Source organism: Triticum aestivum, chromosome 1D (assembly GCF_018294505.1).
Source record: "Triticum aestivum cultivar Chinese Spring chromosome 1D, IWGSC CS RefSeq v2.1, whole genome shotgun sequence".
Taxonomy (NCBI): domain Eukaryota; kingdom Viridiplantae; phylum Streptophyta; class Magnoliopsida; order Poales; family Poaceae; genus Triticum; species Triticum aestivum.
In genome coordinates this window covers 166834072-166855925 of record NC_057796.1, presented here as the reverse complement: position 1 = coordinate 166855925, position 21854 = coordinate 166834072, and positions in this window count along the sequence as shown.

Here is a 21854-nt window from a genome sequence, read left to right as displayed (position 1 = left end):
GTATTAAATAGCATATTGGATCTGAACATATCTTCCACCAAATAAATCATATAGTAATCAACTGCAAGATGTAATCAACACTACTAGTCACCTACAAGCACCAAACTATAGTTCCGGTAACAAGATTGAACACAAGAGATGAACTAGGGTTTGAGATGAGATGGTGATGCTGAAGATGTTGATGAAGATAGCCCTCCCCAAGATGGGAGAGTTGTTGGTGATGATGAGGACAATGATTTCCCCCTCTAGGAGGGAAGTTCCCCCGGCGGAATCGCTCCACCGCAGGGCAAAAGTGCTCCTGCCCAAGTTCCGCCTCGAGACGGCGGCGCTCCGTCCCAAAAGTCCTCTCCTTATTTTTTCTAGGTCAAAATGACATATACCAGAAGATGGGCACTAGAGGTGGGCCTGGGTGAGCAAAACCCCCCAGGGCGCGCCTGGGCTCCCTGGCGCGCCCACGTGGGTTGTGCTCACCTGGTGGGGCCCCTCTGGTAGTTATTTGCTCCAATATTCCTCATAAATTTGATAAAAAATCTCTGTGAAGTTTCAGCTTGTTTGGTGTTGTGTAGAATAGGTGGCCTGACGTAGCTTTTCCAGGTCCAGATTTCCAACTGCCGGAATTCTCCCTCTTTGTGTATACGTTGCATATTATGAGAGAAAAGGCATTAGAATTACTCAAAAAAGCATTACTATGGATAAAACCATCATAAATAACAGTAAGAAAACATGATGCAAAATGGACATATCAACTTCCCCAAGCATAGACCTCACTTGTCCTCAAGCGAAAACCGAAATCGAAAAACATGTCCACATGCTTAGAGAGAGAGAGAGAGGTGTCGATAAAAACAAACTACGGACATAGAAGCATCATGTAGATTATTATAACAACAACAAAATTAAACATAAGACTTTTATCATAGAACTTTTTTCATATACTTCTCATGAATAAGTAACAGTTCATCACACAATCGAAGTATAAAGCCAAACTCTATTAAAAACCAACAAACTATGTTCTCAGTCAATTTTGCAACTACAAGTAATCATCTTTTCAGGAAGGGTCACGTATAGGAGCCTTTAGGCAAGTCCACATACTCAACCATCATATAGTCTTCTATGATTGCTAACACTCACCGCATACACATGAGCAAAACGTTTCAATCGGACACATAGAAGATAGGGGCTTATAGTTAGGCCTCCCAACGTATTCACCTCAAGGGTGATGTCAACAATAATAACTCATACTACCCATATTCAGCTGGACATATGTGCCTAGATCTTTCCTCACCACATGATGCTTGCCAAAGGAGAAAATAAAAAGGAATAGAGAGAAAACTTTGACACTTTGCATAAAAGTAAACTCATAAAAGTAAAAGATAGGCCCTTCGCAGAGGGAAGCAGAGGTTGCCATGCGCTTATTTGTTTGTATGCTCAACCCCTTAGTGCTAAAGAACGTCACGTTGCATTGCCCCTTGTGATCGCGACCTTTCACTACAAAAAAAGACACATCCGTGACATTTTGGGCCGAACGAAAAAAAATTCTGTCATACTTATGACACTTCTATGACAATAATTGTGACAAAACCCGGTATCATAGATGTGGTGGCGTCCTACTTCGATGACAAAAAATCATGACAGAAAATGGGCTTTTCGTCCTAGGCAGGCCGGCGACGCAGCTGCATGACATTCTTTGGGCCGTCCATGACAGAAAAACCATGGTAGAAGCGAGGACAAGGAAAATATCGGGGAGTTCCCGGTTATGGTGGGTGGTCGGGGGCTGAGTGATGCGCGTTTCTCTCGTACGTACGTGCGTGTGTGCGAGGCGTTGGGCTCTAACTGAACCCGAGCGATTGCACTGCAGGCTACGCGTTACTGAACCCGAGTGATCCCTCGATCCCTTGTTGTTAACTGAACCCGAGTGATTCCTTCGCTACTGCTGCTAACTGAAGCCGATCGAACACTGCTGCCTCCTTCCCTTGATGAACAGTGAGCGTTGTTGGGGGGTTTGGATGAATAGTTCCTGGTGGGGGTTGGATGAACACGAACCCATGGTAGTAGAGGTCGTTGCCGCTGGATGAACAGGAACCCGTGGTAGTAGAGGCCGTTGCTGCTGGATGAACAGGAACCCGTGGTAGTAGAGGCCGTTGCCGCTAGATGAACAGTACCCCGATCGGTCGAGCTGGTGGATGAACAGGACCCCGTGGAGGGCTGGTTGAACAGTAGCCGGTGGAGGGCTGGTTGAACAGTAGCCAGTGGAGGGCTGGATGAACAGTAGCCCGTGGAGGGGTGGTTGAACAGGACCCCCGTGGGAGTGCGCGGTGGAGGCTGGATGAACAGGAGCCCGTGGGTGAACATTCGCAGGTGGAGGTTGGAGGAGGTCGACGGTGGATGAACAGGAGCTCGTGGAGGCTGGAGGAGGTCGACGGTGGAGATGAACAGTATCCCGTGGAGTCCTGTTTTGCGGTACGCCACACCCCTCCCGATGAATAGGACCCCCGTTTCAACTGTAGCGCTCCAACACAAGTCCCTTTCCTCCGTTTTGTGGTACGCCACACCCCTCCCGATCAACAGGACCCTGTTTCGAGCGTAGGAGGTCCGTTTCCTCCATTTTGCGGTACGCCAGACCCCTCCCGATGAACAGGATCCCGTTTCCACCATGGCCGGTCGAACACAAGGCCGTTTCCTCCGTTCTGCGGTACGCCGGGCCTCATTTCCATCGCCTGTTCCGTCCAAGCCGGTTGGCTCCCGATGAACAGCACGCGTTCCATTGCCTCGCGTTGAACACGACGCATTCCATTGCCTCCCCATGAACACGACGACGACGCAGTTTCTCCATTTTGACCCAGCCATGTACACGAGCCCTGGCCGTACGTATGTGCGAGTAGGCGTTCGAGACCCCGCCCGTATGTACGTACGTGGCCGTATTTACTTTCTTGGAGCCTGGCCGCTGTACGTACGTGTACTTGCTACGTGCGCGTCTCTACTACCACACGTGTGCGCCTCTACTACCACACGTGTGCGCCTCTACATCGACCAGTATGTACGTGCACATTCGCGACCAGAATGACAATGCTACGTACGCTTCGACCGGGTGGGTCCCGACTGCCAGGCACTTCCTTGCGTGCGAAGATGTAGCTGGTGGTCCCAGCAGTCAGGGGGGCGAATCAATTTTTTTGCCCGTAATATGGACGCACTTCCTTGCGTGCGAAGATGTAGCTGGTGGGTCCCAGCAGTCGGGGGGAAACGTTTTTTTCAAGAAATATGGTGGCCCGTTCGGTGGGTCCCTGCTGTCAGGTGGAGGAATCATTATTTTCTGCGAAATAAGGAGACACTTCCTTGCTGCGGCCGTGGACCCAGCTGTCAGCCTCTCCACGTACAGTACTCTTCCGATGGAAGTCATTCCTTGACCACGCCGCGGCGAGAGCACCAGGGCGGTGGACGACGGTGAGGCCTAGGAAGGGGACGACGCGGAGCCGGGGAAGACGCGGCAGTGGATGCCCACGCGGAGAGGAGTGTGAGGGTTCACTGGTTCGGCTGCGGTGTGAGGCTGCCAGCGCCGCAGGGCCTGGCCAGCGGTGGGAATAGTAGGGGCGGTGAGGCCTCCACGGCATCACAACCGGGAATGGGAAGCAGGAGCACGCGGCACGACCGGCGCTGGTTTGGGCGGCTAGAGCAACAAGACCAGAGGTTGAAGAAGCACTACCACCGTTGGATGGACATCGTATGGTCACTGGAGCTAGAATCGTTCCATCCCTGTCAACTTAGTAGGCCCACAAGTCAGCCTCGCACTATGGTGGGTCCCAGCTTGCCGGGGGTATTCATTTTTTTGTGCGTAATAGGAGGCACTTCCTTGAGTGCGAAGATATAGCTGGTGGGTCCGACCTGTCAGCGGGGGGGGAGGGACATTTTTTTGCGAAATACAGAGGCCCTTCCGGTGGGTCCCAGCTGTCAGGTGGAGGAATCATTATTTTGCGCGTAATAAGGAGGCATTTCCTTGCGTGCGGCCGTGGACCCAGCTGTCAGCCTCTCCATGCACAGTCTACTTCCGATGGATGTCGTTCGTTGACCATGTTGACTACTCCGCGCCGAGTGCATCCAAGGTGGTGGATGACGGTGAGGCCCCGGACAGCAACGAGCCGGAGATGGGAAGACGCGGGAGTAGAGTCGCAGACAGAGACGTGTACGAGGGTTAACTGGTTCTGGTGTGGTGTGGTTCGGCAGTCGGTGGAGAAGAACAGTAGGTGTGGAGGGGTGGAGGGATGGCCTGGCCAACGGAGGGGTTGCGCTTCACAATGAAGCGTGCTAAGCATAGCTGCTAGCAGCAGGAGGCGGGAGCAGGTGGTCCCGGCGGCGCTGGAGGAAGAAGACGAGAGATTGAAGATGGATGTCGGTCGTTGGATGTAAATCTAACGGCTAACGATGTCGGAATCATTTGCTGGGTAAGTTGACAACGACTTGCGTTGGCTTCGACCTATTGGCCCACATTTCAGCCTCCAAAAATGTGGCACGTATTCAACCCATTTTTTCAGAATTTAAAGTCAATTTGATCTCTTTTTTTTAGAATTACAGTCCATTTGGTGGGCTGGGTGAACAAATAATGTAGTGTCCATGCGGCCCATTTATTTTTCTCCTAAAAAATTACAGGCCATTTGCACTTTCTTGAAATACATGATTTTGCTGGGCTGATTCTAATTGCAATGTTGGGTTGGGCGCAGCAATGTTATCAAAAAATAAACAGGGGCTGAGCATTTTGTTATAAATATATTTAAATAATAAGTGATTTATTATTACATTGGTCCTTAAATCTTACCAAGCTTTTGTACATAATCACCAGGATTTTCGGTGCAAAAAAATCCAGTATTTTATTGTTAAGAAATTATTTTTATAAGTTAATAAGATGTGGGATATTGTTTTCTTACATATGTAAGTATCTGTTAAATATATCAAGACAATAACAATAATATATAATAAGATAAAAAATAAATTAAATATATATAATATAGTTAGAAGGGAAACAAAAGTTGGACCAGGCTTTCCTATTCTTATATAGAAAAATTGAACAGACCTCTGCGTTTCCTTCAAAAAAATACATAAATTGGGTTGCCAATGTTTCAGGAAAAATAAAACCTCGGACGGGAGGTCCATAGGCCGGTCGATACATGGTGGCCCTCAAAAAAATACAAACCGGCATGTCGTGGGCTGCGCATGTTAAAAAAGAAAGCCTAGACGGGGCAGCCCAAAACCCAGCGGATACTTGCTGCCCCAGTGATAATAAAATGATACTACCCGCCAGCTCCACAGCTTCATTGTAAATTTATCTCCTACGTTGAAGCACCTAAAAGAAATGTAACTATGTTGACAAACCCGTGGGCCCCAACATCAGTATAGCATTAGGAGGAAGTTTTTTTCGATGAGGCACTTGCTTGCGTGCGGCCATAGACCTGGTGGGCCCCGATTGTCCGCCTCTCCACGTACAGTCCTCTCCAGATTCCTCTCGTTTGTTCAGCATGTTCACAATGGTAGACAGCGGTGCCGCGGCAAGCGCATAAAGGCGCAGGAGGTGATCGGACCACCCAAGGTAGTGCCTTATTTGTAACGAAAGTAGTGAACTAGCCCAGTGGCCAAGTGACACTACCCGACAGCTGTTCCGCCCGGGTTCGATTCCACCTGATGCAGGGAAAAGATCTCCAATTTTTTTGCCTCTGCCATTATTGACATGTGTGTTCCCATTGTCATCTACGCACACCACGTCCAACACTTGCCAAAACTTCGTCCCTCGTTTTCTCTGTTTTTCGCACACTCGACATTGTGTGGGCATTTTGAAAATAGCATATCTTTTTGACTGTGCATCATATGAAGATGTGCTATGCATGAATGTTGATCAGCATGATTTTAACTGGCTGGTAGTTCCATTTTCGACCATGAATAAAACTTCCAACATGATGTTAACCCTTTTTGAAAAGGCCGTGTTAATATAAATGCTCTGCCTTTGAAAGTTGCAGTTTCTTATCTGAAACTGAAACTTGCAGTTTCTTCTCTGAGAATCACATTGTCTGCACTTTTATACTCCTATGAAACTACATTTTTTAAGTGCTAAAAATAGATCTCTAGAATTCATAAAATACTTCATACGCTCAATACTGCAAATCTGAAATTCAAAAGACATTCATATATGAAAGTACTCTCAAAATACACAACACAAAACACAATTCACAACCTCCAAATACTGACAACCCTAAGCTCCTCCTGACAATTCACAACCTGCCCGACTATTGGGCTGGGGGGCAGTCCCCTCCTATTCCTCGGCGGCAGACAGCCGCCCCATGAGACGATGTGAACGGCGAGGGAGAGGATGGCGGGGAAGCATCGTCGGGCCAACTGCTTTTCTCCTCTTGCAGCTGGGTTTGGTCGACGAAGACTCCACCGGCTCGCTCTGGCACGACACCCTCACAAACGGAACCCTGTAGATGCTCGATCCTTCAATCTCGGGTGGATGCTCCATCTGGGATCGATACTCCCACCACCGCTCCCTCATGATCGGATTCGGTGAATCTGTTTGCTCCATGGCCCAGAGGAGCAGCTCTATGTACTCCCGCGCGACTCCCTTCGGGAGTATCGCTGCCTTTTCGCTCTATTGCAGATATTTGGCCATGGAAGTCGCCATCGCTGCTAGTTGGTCCTTGTTGTCAAACCAAGATTGTATCTCCAACATCCTAGCTAGCTTCACAGGGTCGCCGTCTGCGATCCTCACGTATCGGTTGTACTCCTCCATCGATCTACTTCTCCACAGCACATTCACTCGCCGGCGGTGGTTTTTGAATGGAAGAGGAGAGGAGCAGCGCTGGTTTTGGATTAGAACGGGAGAGGAGTGACGCTGGTTTTGGATTGAACAGGAGAAGAGGGGCGGTGGTTTTGAAATGGAAGAGGAGAGGAGCGGCGCTGGATTTAGATTGGAACAGGAGAGGAGCGGCGGTGGTTTAAGAGGAGAGGAGCGGCGCTTGTCTTGGAAGTATTTTTTTGTTTTGTGTATTTTGGGTCAAAGTTTGACCACGTACTGTATTTGACAAGCAAAATGTGAATGCATGTCACCAAAAATTGTATCGTTCGATTCGTATCTGAATGTTCTTCCAAATTATATTATTTTTGCAACGTATAACATATATTTTATTTGTGAAAATCATGGTCAATTATGACCCAGAATAAAAGGGAGACTAGTTAATGTGGAGTCGCTTTCTTAATTGAGGGGTAAATTGATTTTGATTTTGATCCAGTCACAGCGCGCCAGCCCTCTCGTCCAATCCTAAATCGCTCCCGCACGCTCATCTCCTCTCCATCATCTCCATTCCAAAACCACCGTCTCGCCTCTCCCTCTTCTCCATTGCAAAACCACCTCCTCTCTCCTCGGACGAGGATCCCCTGACGTAGCCCATCATGCCATTGAGACACTGACACATGGGTCCCACCAAGCGCGGGGCCCACCTGTCAGCAACCGAAAGGCAGGGAAACCTCTCCTATCCATCATCTCCATTCCAAAACCACCGTCTCGCCTCTCCCTCTTCTCCATTTCAAAACCACCCCCTCTCCTCTCCATCATCTTCATTCCAAAACCACCATCTCGCCTCTCCCTCTTCTCTATTGCAAGACCACCGTCTCTCCTCCCATCTTCCAAAGCTAGCACCGGACCACTCAGAAGGACATCTATGGAGAGAATCCAGCAGCGAATCAGGCAGATCGCCGGCGGCGACCAGGCAAAGTTAGCCAGGTTGAAGGAGATCCCTACTTGGTTTGACAATGAGTGGGAGATTTCCAGAATGGTGAGGGCCATGTGGCAATGTATGCGAAAGAGCGAGATGGCGGCGATGAGGGCGGCGACGTACTCCTCGGCGGCAGTCACGCCGCTGTCCTTCGAGTTCATTGAGTATCTCCTCTAGGCGATGGAGCAGACAGATTCGCCCAAGGCGAAAGTCAGGCGGAGGTGGTGGGCGTGCAGGTCAAAGGTTGAGCACCCAGAGGATAACGAAACAATCGAGTACGGTGTGCCGTTCGTGAGAGTGCAGAGCCAGCCGGAGCCACAGGAGTATTCGTTCTCCCACCACAAGAGGAGGCCAGATGGCGCGACGTCGCTTCCCCGCCATTCTGCACGGTTCCCTCGATGCTCGCCTCATTTCAACGGCGTCGGTAGGGTTTAAGGTAAGCTTTGCACTAACCTAATCTTCCATCTGCTCATGCTTACAATCAATGTGACATCTAATAAAAATCATGCTTACAATTAGTCTCCGAGTACTACGCCAATCACCCTAAAATAGCTCTGGACCTTTGGGTCAAAGTTGTGACACTGTGTACAAATAAAGAAAAATAGATTGGTTCTTCTTTAAGAAAAGAGTACACCCTAGAAAACTTCCAATATAAGCTACTAGTATTTTTTTTGAAGTCTAAGCTACTCGTATTTGGTTAGAGGATTTGCTGCCGAGAAAGATCCGTCCACAGTGAGCGCCACACATCCCACTGATGGTGGTGGATGCCAATGATTAGATGGAGCAGGGTTGGTGTCGGTAATTTTTACTTGGCACCTCACACTCTACATATATGCCGGTTCCATCCGTACATTTGTGCAGTTCCACCAAAATGCAGCTGAATAACCCTGTTTGCACAGATAATGGAAAGGTGTGATTACATTATAGTGGAACTAGTTGATGAAACATACACTAATAAATAGAAGAAAATATTGCGATAGTATCATAGTATGCCATGATGCGAGGGCGAGATGGGCCCCGCGATGCCTCATACGGTACGCCTCATACTGGAAATCGACCCAAGTCTCCCCGATACACCTTCTGCCAGTGATGAACATCAATGTACAGCGGTAGTACAAGGAGGGGCCTTGAGACATTCCAATCTCTATTTTTGTGCAGATCAACTGAAATTAAGCACCCCAGTTTGCAGAAACGCTTAAACATTAACAATGGGACAAGTTGATGAAACATATACTAACAAAGAGAAGCACTTTCTTTATCTACATTGGAAATGAAATGATAGAGAGGACACTCGCTCTATTTTAACTGTATTATTACTTCATTTTATCAGTGGCACTATTGTCGAGCAGGTGGCAAACAAGGTGTACCGTGCGTCGCAAGGATGGAGGCCGGGGTGCTTAGACTGGGATGCTGAAGCTGGCTATTTCAGTCCCTATCTTCCCCTCTGATGTTTCTGTGGTAGCATTTGGGTTGTAATCCAAACTTGGTCGAGCTGGTGTTGCGTCCCCCTATCTACCTAGCTTATGTAGCGAACTTGTTTCCTGCTAGTACTCAGTCCGTTCTAGTAGTAGTTGCATAACTGCCTGTTTACATTGAGATGTTGTCGGATAATGGTTCTCTATGGTTGGATTTCTTTAATGAAATCGGAGGAAACCCCCTCTTTCGATATATAAAAAAATTCAGTGCCACTAGCGGTGCCAAAACATTGCCTCAAATTAATAGTGCCACTAGATTAAGGTGCAAAATAATAACATTGATGCTTTATCATGGCAGTGCCAAAACAGTAGCACAAGAGCAGACTCAACATGCAGGATCTTTGGCAAACGGACAGACCAAAAAGGAACATACCTCGTGATGGGAACCATGTCTGCAGTCAACGCCATCGTAGAAGGGATGACACCAGTCACCAACATGGATGATTCAATTCATGGGACCTTTTGGTGCAGTTCACCTAAAATGAAGCAATGTCCCATGAGCTAGCAGCTTCTTCATTTTTTTTAATAAAAGGGCTCCAGCCCAGGGATCCATTTCCATCAGAAAACGAAACCCACAGAGCTTCTTCTTCATTAGTTACAATAAAATTGAGCAACATCAAGGTTGGTGTGAAGCTCCTCGATTGTTCAACTATAATTTGGATATCATTTGTCCAGTTCAACTAAGATCAAGCGTGAAATGTATGTGTCTGTTTGCACAAAAAAGGTGGAAAGGAGGGCGACAAACAAGTGATGAAACATACATCAAATGAAAAGAAGCATCTTCCTTACCTGAATGGCAATCCTACAAGGACAGTAGCAATTTCTAAAGCAGCAGCATTGCTAGATATTAGTGTGGGCATTAGGATTAACTATGACAACCGTTAAATGCGACATTACTTTAATGGTGCCATTGCTTCATTTTACCAGCAACATTGGTTTAATGTGTCCTTACTTTTAGCAGTGCGACTGCTACATTTTACCAGTGGCATTACATAAGAGTGGCTCGGGGCAACAAACATCAGAATAGGATATCTGGGTTGGTCCCATTTTTTTCCGGTATAGCCACCTTATACTGTGTGAGGCTAGACTTACTCTGTTGACTCGTCCCCCAGTCCCCACTTTCTTTCCTTTTTCAACCAATAGATCGGGTTTATATTGAGTTTGTACTGTGTTTCCCTTTATTCACCTATTAGACCTAGAGACCAGTTGGATAGCCAGTCTCTGCTACTTTTCGCCCCCATTATTTCCTCTTTCGACCAAGTCCTAGATTAAGGTAACAAATCTTCCCCCACCCCCACCCCCTTTCTTCCTTGTTTGAACCAAGTAGTACTAGATTCGAGTGCATGAACTAGTTTTACCTCTTAACAGTAAAAATTTAGGTGCCTTTCGAACAGCCGATCGATCCTATCTACGAGGGAGCCTGGGAAATAGTAAAAGATACAAATGCAGCAACGTCAGGAGCTCGGGAAGTAGAGCAAGGCCGGTTTCGAAGGAAGTTATACCTGAGGGTCACCGGGACGTTGCTAGGTGGGCGGCGGGAGGCCGGATCTGCCCACACTACGGCAGCGAGGAAGAAGGGGTCGGAGGCCCTCCCTAGCCAGCGGTGCTTGGGAGAGAATGACAAGGCATGCTGATTGGGACGCGCCGGCAGTGGGTAAGAGCCGTCGCCGAGGACAACCGCATGAACGTTACACCTTCTCAACTTCCCTGGCGGAGAGGATCCAGCTGGATCTGTGACCAGCGGTGAGCAGGGAGAGAGAGAGAGTGTGGCCACCGCTGTCGTGTTTAGATCTGGAGAAGACGACACAATGTAAAGAGAGCAACACTAGCAAGCAAGCGCGGAGGCTCCTGCCTATATAGTGGAGTACTACTAGTTTTCTTTTGTCTACCAGAGCCGGCTTGACCTCGTCAATGACTGTCTTCATGCACGTGCCCCGGAGGCGCACTTGTCCTCATTTTGATCTGAAGCACCGGATTATAACATGACAAGAAACCATAACCTCACTGCCCAAAGGAGACAACATGAATCCCGACGGACAAACTAGACGAGGATCAAAGCTCAAACTAAAGATAAACTCGTAGAAAGGGGTCCATCGATAGAAGCCCTAATTAACATAGCCGGCTTGACATAGATGGCAGCTGAGTAGTCTTCGTGCATGTGGCCCCCATGACTAGCGCCTTGGAGGAACTCAGTTGTCGCTGTTTAACCCTCGCAGTGATCTGAAGCACATGACACCTAATTTTGTGAGATGACAAGAAACCTTTTTTTAGATTTCTCACCAGAACTACAGCCCTGTACAACACAGCCTGCACGATATGTAGACGATAGCCAATCTAGGCATGTCTGCTGTAGTCTGGTCACATGCATGGACGAACTGATCTTCCGTGTCATGCAGGGATCGTCCAGACACCAACGTCTGTACAACACTTCTCTAGAACTATCGCTCGTCTCTCTCTTGTATTAACTCACCCGACTTGCGGGGCCAGGGAGTGTGCCTATGGTCGGTTCTCAATTGCGGTCCCACATGTGTGTGCAAACGCAATATGACGCGCGTTCCATTCGGAGAGCGGCGTGCCAGACCGACCGACCGTCTGGGGTGCGACGTGAACGCGATGGGCGTGCTGTATACTGTACTCCGTAAATGTGTACCGCCATTTTCTTGAGGTTTTGCTCCATGGCGCAATCCATGGATACAAAATTAGTATACTGTACTATTTAAAAGTCGAGGGCGGGGCTTTTCCCGCGCGGTAGGCAGGGCAGTTCCGCCTAGTCGGTTCGACAGAGACACGAGAAGATGAGGGAGTAGGCTGCTGCAAACGTAGGGCTGTGTGATTTGACACCGAGTTACTGCTCCACGGGTGGGGCCCGATGATTTGACTTTCCATTATCATTTTAACTGTGGCGCAACGACCGGCGTGAGTCTCCCGATTCCTGACCACCTCCATACAGGTGCCTCTCCCGATGCTCCACCATGTAGAGGCTGACTCTTGCTTGAGAGCCCACTCCTCCACTTTTTCCTTGCCTCTTTCCCCCACATATGCAAAAATGCCATGTAAAGCGGGCTTATAGCCCACTATTGTACTTGATCCTACTAGTGCTAAGCCTGCCACATAGGCATAAAGTCTGATGTGGTAAGTTAATTAAGAAGAGAGAGACTAGTTTGGTGACCCCAGGAAGAAATGGTGCTAAGCGCGTGTACCTAGATGAAGCAAACTTAGCAACAAAAAACTATGCACATATGCATTGGGGACTTGAGTTGTTAAGCCATTTAATGCCCATAGCACCTCATCTAAGCACCATTTCATTGGAAGAGGTCACTCCTTGGCAAATGCAATAAATACTATGAAGAAAGAGATAGAGAGAAGTAAACAAAAAAATACTCTTATAGCCAACCTTATAGCTAACCTTGTTGTAGTATGAGTGACTAAGTGATGACTATGTATGACATGCCGACATCAGATAGCCTAACGCACTGTGTTAAATCTCCAAGGGCGCGACCGCGCGAGCGAGGCGACGGTCGTGGTAGGCGCGACCATGATACGGGTTGTTGGCAGCCCTTGGATCTGAGATCGAACGGTCGCATGCTAAGTTGCTGAAAATTTGCAGAATAACCCTCTAGGATAGGATATTCACCCATAGGTCTAGAATCACGCCATGCAACCGTTCGATCTCAGATCCAAGGGCTCTCGGAAGCTTCGTATCACCTATAATTTTCCCGACGCTTGACATGACATTGAAAGCCATTTAATTGGGCGTCGAGTAGACATGACATCTAATAGGGCCCCCATAGTATTGTGCATGAATCCATTTATCCACCAGGCAAGCCACTACCTTGTCGTTCCCATGCCCCCTCCCCCCCAACTCGGCATTTTTACAATCGATAAACCGCTCCTAGTCGTCCCGTCCTTTCACATTACGGCAGTTCCACTAATCCTAACCCTCCTCCCAAATCCATTGCATCCGAAATCTTCATGGTCGGCGGTGAGTACAAGGTTAGAACCATCACCGGTGATGAGTTCGATGTCATCTACACCCGTTCTTCCGCAACGGTGAAAGGATGCCTTGATCGCTTCAGACGCATGTTTGAAAACTCAAATGATGAGTGGGTCGTTGGGCTAGATGTTGAGTACACCACAGTCCTGGGAAAAGAGAAGAATCTAAAGGAGGAAGAGAGGAAGAAGCCCGCCGTGATCCAGGTTTGCATGCATGACTTATGCTTGGTCTACCACATATGCCATGCCGACATTGAGTGCGAGGAATTTAAGAAGTTCCTCAAGGGCGGCCGAGTCAAGTTCGTTACTGTAGACTTTACGAACAACATAAGAGTCCTGGAACGGATATGCCTCGTTGTAGGCAAACCCTTCGACCTCCAGAATAATGGGCTGGTGTCCTCCCGTGATAAGCCTTCAATGCTGACCCTGGCAGGAGCCATGGTTCATCCTTCGTATGGTAAACTGAGGAAACCTCCGCACACGTTTCATCGTGCATGGCAGTGGAATGTACTAGATATAGACCACATCCACTATGCTGCAATGGATGGCTACCTTTGTTTCAATATCTACAAGGGTTGGATGAAGAGTAAGAGCCAAGTGTGCGGTTCAAGCAAAGAAGTATCGGCCAAGAGGAAGAGGGACAAGGACGAAGTCGAGGACGTGGACGAGGACTCTGAGTAAGGTGGCAGTGTTGTTGCTCATGGTGGTTCTAATGCAGTGTGTACCGGATTAGTTGCTTAGTTTAATTTCTGGTGTGCTTAGTTTTATTTGAGGGGTGTGTTGTGCTGAGCCCCCAACAGAACTATGTTATGTTTCTTCTTGTTACTTTAACTCCTCAGTACGTACATACTAGTATTTCTTACAATTCATCTTTTAGTTGGTATAGTACTACGACTACCACTCGTTTCTTCACATTATGTACGTACAATGTATATGGCCAACATCATATAGCCAACAGTTTAGTTGTCAAAGAATTTCAGGGGGCTTAGTTTTGTCAAAGAAATTCAGGGTGCTTAGTTTTATTTGAGGGGTGTGTTGTGTTGGACACCATTATTGTGACTCAAATCTCTTTTGCAATGTTATAATGACATAAATACCGATGGACCAACATGCCAGCTCTCCCTCTATCTCACTACAGTAAAATAAAGTGTGGGGCCTACATGATCCCAACAACATTCTTATTTTCCTGTAAAATTGTTCGCTTGGTTACTCCTGACAAGCAGGGCCACACTTATCATTGTGAGAATCGGCTTATTTTTGTCATGTACCATGGTCAACAGTTTTGACATGAAAATCACAATGTCTAATGGCATTTTTGAGCAAACATCTAACTTAACAATGGCATTTTTCAGATATCTAATTGCAGTTTTGAGCAGGCATCTCACGGATCGATGGCATTTTTGAGTAGTTGTAACTTCTAATGGCAAAACTAAGTAGCGATACACAAACTAGTGTCATAAATAATAAGAACCCAAGAATTAAATAGGTATGCTAATTTCTCTAATAGAATTTAGCACCCCATTTAAGCATGTACTAGCTTTTTTAATAGTACTATATGCATAATTTGGCGACGAGCGCTCTCTATATGTACCACCTTTTTTCTTTAATTTCATCTTGTTAGTTTTGCTCCATGGCGCAATCCATCAATCCTACTATTGTACAAAAGTATACATTTTTTAAAAGGCTAGAGGGCGGGGCAGTCTAGCTAGGTCGGTTTCAAGAGAGGCGAGGGCCTTTGTGATTTGATGGCTCATTACTACTAGAAGGCGGGGCCTTGTGATTTGACTACTTGTATAAATGTGCCAACGACCTGAGGAGGAGCAAAGAACCGTGCGGTATACTCAAGTTTTCCACTGGAGAACGACAGAGGAGCACGAAACACGGTAGCCCAGTGCCATGTCCTCTACTCTCTACTCTTATTATATATTACTAGCAAGAGGCATTGTTCTATTGGCGATAAAGAATGATCTAATTTGCTAGTTATCTCATTTTTAGCATTGTTCTATTCATGCCTCGCAGAGAAGATGAAACGTGCGGTGAAACACCCGAAGCAAAAGAAGAAACACATGAGCAAAAGAAGAAGGAAGATTATCACCCCAAAAAAACAAGGAAGACGCACACACAAGTCTTGGGCGCTGCTCTCACTACATGAAGGGTTGGTAGCCGCGGAGTCGTAACTGGTTCTTCATCGCCTCCACGACCTCCATCTCCTTGCGCGTCTCCTCCGCCATCTTCTTCATTGTGTCCATGACGCGGGATTTCTCGACACGAGCCTTCATCATATGTTCCACGGCCACATTACATACCTTGACAGCAGCCGGGTGCTCGATGTGGAGCTTTGCAAACTCCTTCTGTTCCATGACGAGGGCATGCAACATCTTCATCGAGGAACTACTATTCTCATGCAACTTCTTCCAGCCGGCTTTCTCCTCCTTCAGTAGGTCAAGCTCGTGGCAGAGCTTTGCCTTGTCCTCCTGAAGTTGCAGGATTTCTCCGGTCGCCTTCTTCTCCGAGGCAATGCTCTTCTTCAGCAGCATCACCAAGCCGGTGGTCAACTCCCCCTGCTCATTGAGCTCAGCGAGCATGTCATCGAGGCTCTCCTTCAGCAGCTCCACCAAGCCGTGGATGAACTCCTTCTGCTTATTGAGGTGCTTATTGAGCTAATCGGGCATGCCGTCGAGGGATAAAGACTCCAGCGCCACCAGCTCGGCATGTTTGCCCCCGCGGCTAGGGTGCTCCTGGGAGCCATCGCCTGCCCGTGAGAGATCCTTTGAGGTCTCTGCGTGGCGGCGAGCCCTCTCTTTTTTTCCCGCAGCCTTGGTTACCGCTCCCTTGTTACGAGTAGTTCTCGACCTAGAGCTCTACACACCGTCCATGGCAAGGACGGACGAAGAAGGAGGACTTATGAGGAGGAAGGTAGAGTAATTTTCGGTTAGGTAGTTCCCATTTTTATAACCTAAGTACTAGCACTAGTACTAAAACCTACATAGTGGGAACACGTTCAGGTTTGGTACGTACTGGTAGGCATGAGCAGGCTTGCACTTAATTGTAGCACTAGTACTTTGAAATGTGATGGGAACAAGGTAAATATTAATTGATGGTTTTGGTTTCGAAGCCCGAAGCGGCTCCCGATGAGTTTAGTGGAACATAAATTTCAAGTACTCCTGATGAGTTTACTAGAACATAAATTGTTTAACATAAAAAATATATCATTAAAAAATAGAATATTTGAAGTTTGTAATGATATATTTTTCGTAATGTATGCCTCTTATTAAGTTGGTATTAATGACCTAGGTGCACGTGCAAGACTTGTAAACTGAGATAGAGGGAGTACTACACTGCTCAAATGCGGTCGCACAAGTCAGTGATGTAACTGGTCGTACATGTCAGACCAAGCCGATGTGTGTCCCTTCGGTGAGACGCGGGTTCGACCGACCGTCTGTTGGTGCGACCGACCGTAAAGTACTTACACGATGGGGACTTCAGGTTGTGGCTTCGGTTGATTGTCACGACCAAGCATTCTAAAACTAGTGATAAATCAATTACCATCTTTTTCCAAACGACCAAGTATCTTTTACAAGAAAACAATATATATAGATGGAGTGATTGTCAAGGTTGCAAACCGACATAGCGTTGCAAGTTCACTGCACCAGCAACCGACTAGGTCACTGCATCGCTGGCGGGGAAGGAGGGCAGCTCACCTCGCCTACGATGCATGGCCAGCGGCGCCGCCGCAACTGGTCCCGGGATTTGGCTTCTCCTATCACCCATTTGAACAGTTGCACCGGCTGCTCATGCCATTGCGCAGGCATGCGCGTTCTTTCATCCGCAGCCGACTCCGTGAATATGTTCTCTACCATTAGCCCTAGCTCGAAATCAACGCGACACTGCCAGATGCTGACATCCCTCAGCATCTCTCCCCTGAGATCGACTTGCGCCTCCGCCTTGTGCTGCGCCAGGCGCAGCTCCTTGGAACTTCTCTCAAATCAATGCGACGCTTCCTCGATCCAATTTGCCCTTGCTGCCCACCACCTGAAACGCAGCCCTGGCATGTCCTCCGTCGCCACCGATCTGTGATTCCAGAGCAATGGATCCCCACTAAAACACATGGGGGTTTCGCTCAAAGGCGGCAGTGCTGCGGGTCGCAGCGAGAGGGTAGCCCGCGGGATCCTGGGATCTAAGGGATTATCCATGGCGGGATCCTCCATGGCGGGATCCGGTCGGCGAGGCAGGAAGGCGAGCCTAGGCGCTGGGAGAGGCCTACGAGGCTAAGATAAAGATAGTACTACTCCACTCCATCCATATTTAAATACAAAGGCCACCAACATTAGCCCTGGCAAAAATTGATCATGTTGCCTGCGTCCTGGTTTATTGGCCCCATTTTTTTGTGCCACCTTTTATGACATGCATAAATGTTATGTTACTTACAAATATGGTCAAAAATTGGCACAAAATACGAAGGAGACCAATGGAAGTACTGGCACCCCATGATTTAACTACTCGCATGCGCGCAGTGGAGTAGTAATGTCTTTCTTCCACCCTCACGTCCACTCAATTTGCATGCGCTGTATTAATTGACCATCAATGAAATGAAGGACTTTACACGCGTCAAATTATCACATGGGGTGGATCTTTGTACAAAAATGCGTCGCCTCGTGTACCCGCGTGTGCATGCCAGGGAATGAGTGCGTGTGTGGCGTGCGTGCACATCTTTGCTTCATGCATGTACCATCAGTGTGGCTCAGAGAGGACGAGTACATTCTTCTGGAAGCAGCAGCACGTCACTGTGATCAATCCACACAAGGAGGTCGCGACAATGCCTCCACATGTGCCACGTAGCTTCATGAACTGTACGAGAGACACGGTGTAGCATGCCATTGGAATTCTAATTTACGTGTTTGCACATACTCGAAGTACTAGTAAGGTACACGTGCATTGCACGCATCAGATTTGGCAACCAAATTATGAATAAATACCACACTATAGCATGTAAGCTCTGAGTCATATATGCCTGATGTAGACCTTCGTTTAATTTTTATAGTTCATCTCATTCAAAATAAATTAGTTTTTATAAAAAATCTAGGGCCTCTTTGATTCGTAGGATTTCCAAAACGCGGGAATAGGAAAAACATGGGATTAGAGTGGAATGTCGTGTTGAATCCTACAGGATTGTACGAGTGTTTGATTGTGCATAGAAAAAAACGCAAGATTCTTTCAAAGTGGTTTGAGTGGATGGGATGTTTCCTATGAAATCTAGTGCAAATGAATCCTATGGAAAAATTTCTATGGTTTACAATCCTACGAATCAAACAACCAAGATAGGAAAAATTCCTAAGCATTAGAATCCTCCAAAATTCCTTTGAGAATCCTTTGAATCAAAGAAGCCCTTAATCTATTTTATGATTCATGGAATTGTGCGTTGTAAAGCATAAAGTAAAAACAAATAATGGAAATTCAACTAGAAAAAAAGTTTGGGTAGTTATGATACAGAAGATTCTAGAACAAAGGAGAAGCACTTGTGTTTTGAGGTTTGTGCACTATGCTTAAGTTCAACCATGGAGTCTGCTAGATTGTACATGTGGCAAAATCAGGTGGGGGGCTAGAAGATGGTGCGAGGGGCCAAGTGGAGGGAGACTATGAAGGAGTGCACAAGTGCGAGATCGATATTTGAAGAGAGGGGGCGAGAACGTGTGTTGTTGCGCGCAGTGGCGAAGCCATGATACATAAATGAGCTAGGGGGGCAAGCATTGCTAATCCTTTACGAGGAGGGCCAATTCATCGACTTAAACCATTTTACCAGCAATTTCCTAGTGATCACATTCATATTAGCCTCGATATATATTAATGTTAGGGGGGCAGGGCCCTTGCTGCCCCTGTCTTCGCCACTGTGCGCGCGTTTGAGAGATGAAGCGGAGGCATGGATGATGAGAGGGGGACGTTGGATATATAATTAATGTGGGTATATTAGCTATGTAATCCTATATAGAGAGGTATAGATTGATCGATGTGGACGTGGGAAAGAGGGTGAGACCTTACTAGATATATAGATTGATCGGTTTGTGTGGAAAACTGTGAAAGACCTAGCTATATATACACATACATAGAGCAACATCGATCGTTGCGCATGCACGTGAGAGTTAAATAATGCACGATATGATGGGGAGGGGGAGGTGTGTGTGTGTTGCATGCATGGGAGACCGACCTGAAGAAAAGATTGCATGTGTGCGATGGATAATGCCGACTGGTACTATGTGTGCATGCATGCATGAGAGAAAGTTAATGGTACGATTATAAAGCGAAGATGATTGTGTGGGTGTAAAAGACTAGGTGACGTCATAATCAATGTAAAGTAGAATTCAAATATTTGAATAAGAGATCATGATGTTTGAAACCCATGCATGCATGAATATAACTGAGATATGCGTGGTGTGGTTTGGAAACGAACATGTTGTACTGTATACACATTGAACAAGGTCAGACTGATTTGTATTTGAGATATCGATGGCAGACATCGTTTGGCCACATTGCATCCGTGCATGGACACACTATTCTAATTGGAGATGATGGGTGGCTTTCGGATCACATATCTATATCTATACCCCTATATATATTATATTTTTTATTTTTTATATAGTGTGCAGATAACTTTAACTTTGAAAGATGGTCGTTGGATGAGGCCAATCCGATGGTGCAGAGATGGCAAATTTGAGCACACTGGCTGTTGGATATCATATAGATTCCACCAGATTTTGCCACATGTACAATCTAGAAGACTCCATGGTTGAACTTAAGCATAATGCACAAACCTCAACACACAAGCACTTCTTCTTTGTTCTAGAATCTTCTGTATCAGAATTTTCCAAATGTTTTTCTACATGATTTGCCATTATTTGTTTTTACTTTATGCCTTACAACGCACAATTCCATGAATCTTAAAATAGATTAGCTTTCTTATAAAAACTACATGATTTTGAATGAAATGAACTATAAGAATTAAATGAACATCTACATCATGCATATATGACTCAAAGCTTACATGCTATAATGTGGTATTTATTCATAATTTGGTTGCCAAATCTCATGCATGCAATGCACGTGTACCTTACTAGTCTAAATGGTGTTTGTGTGTGTGTTGTGCTTGTTAAACACATTGTACGTACTATATCATACATGGTTTAGATTCCGAACATCTAGCTAGAGCATACATGTACTATGATTTGAATTCAACATAAAATCTATACATATATTTGAATTTGAGATCGTATGTACATGTAGTTCGTATTTATATAGGAATTTACTTCTCCTATATTCATGTCATGTGTTGTGAAGATAATATTTAGATGGTTGTATAACTAACCCGAGTACAATCCCATTCAAACAGGGAAAATGTACTCAAATTTAGTCCATATGCTAGACAACACACATTGTTTTTTATTGTTGAGGGAAGTGCAAATTGTTTTGGTACTGTGCACGTTATGTTTGTTGTCCTGATTTTTTTATTTTTTTGTTGTATTTGATTGCATTTCTAGTAATATAGTAAAACGGGACATAGCTCTCTCTAGTGATGAGGTGCGAATTGTCTTTTGTTTTTGGTACACGTTAAGCTTGTTCTCCCGAAATTTCAAGCCGCGCCTTGTTATGCCGAAATTTCAAGCTAGCATGCTACGAAACTCCCGCCTCTTCAACCTGCGCCTTGTTACCCCGAAATATTTAAGATATATCTTTGTCTCATTGTGCTCTGAGAACTCCCTCCATCTCAACCCGCGCCATGCTATTCCAAAATTACAACGCGCGAGAAAACTCGCACCTCCTGTGAAATCCCGACACGCGAAATGCCCGTGATACCCCTGAACCGAAAGAACCACCTAGCTCAAATCGGTGGGGGTAATTTCGTAACTTAACCCACATTTCGGACAAGCGCGTCCCTGAGCCATGGTTCCCCACTCCCATCCCATCCGCCCACCCATTCGTACACCGGGGCCGCGAAAACCCGCGAAGCCCCACACCCTCCTCCGTCCGCCACCCAACCGGAGCCTCTTCCCCGACGACGTCGTCCACAGCAACACCTCGACGTCCCTCATCCACCGTACCGGATGAGGATCCGTCGTCGATCTCGTCGTCCTGCCGGTTCAGCCACCCCGTCATCCACCTCCAAGGAGCTGCGCCGATGTTCCCCTCATCTTTCACGCCACCTCCATTCCCACACCGCCGTCTTCACCTGCACCACCGGAAGAGCATCATCATCACCGTTTCCTCGGATGAAGCTGAGGCCTAATTGGCACCACCAAAGGGGTTGTACACTAATCGCCGCATTTTCTTCTTGATTTGAGCTCACGGTGCTGCCCGCGCTCTGTCCCGAGCCTCCATGGCGTGGCTCCATCCACGGCGGCGTCGCCGGCCACTTCCTCCATGGTGTCGCTCCCTCGGCGGCGACGTCCACATCAGTAGGAATTGCTGCTGCTTTAGCTCTTGCTCGCGCTGCTGCTCTGCTCTTGCTCTCGGTCCCCTGCTTGGTCTGCTCTTGCTCTTGCTCACGATACTGCTCTCGCTCTTGCTCTTGCTTGCGATGCTGCTCAGATTTAGCTACACTTCAGTCGACTGGATCGCCTTTTGGGACAGTCGATTTTTAGGGGGTGGG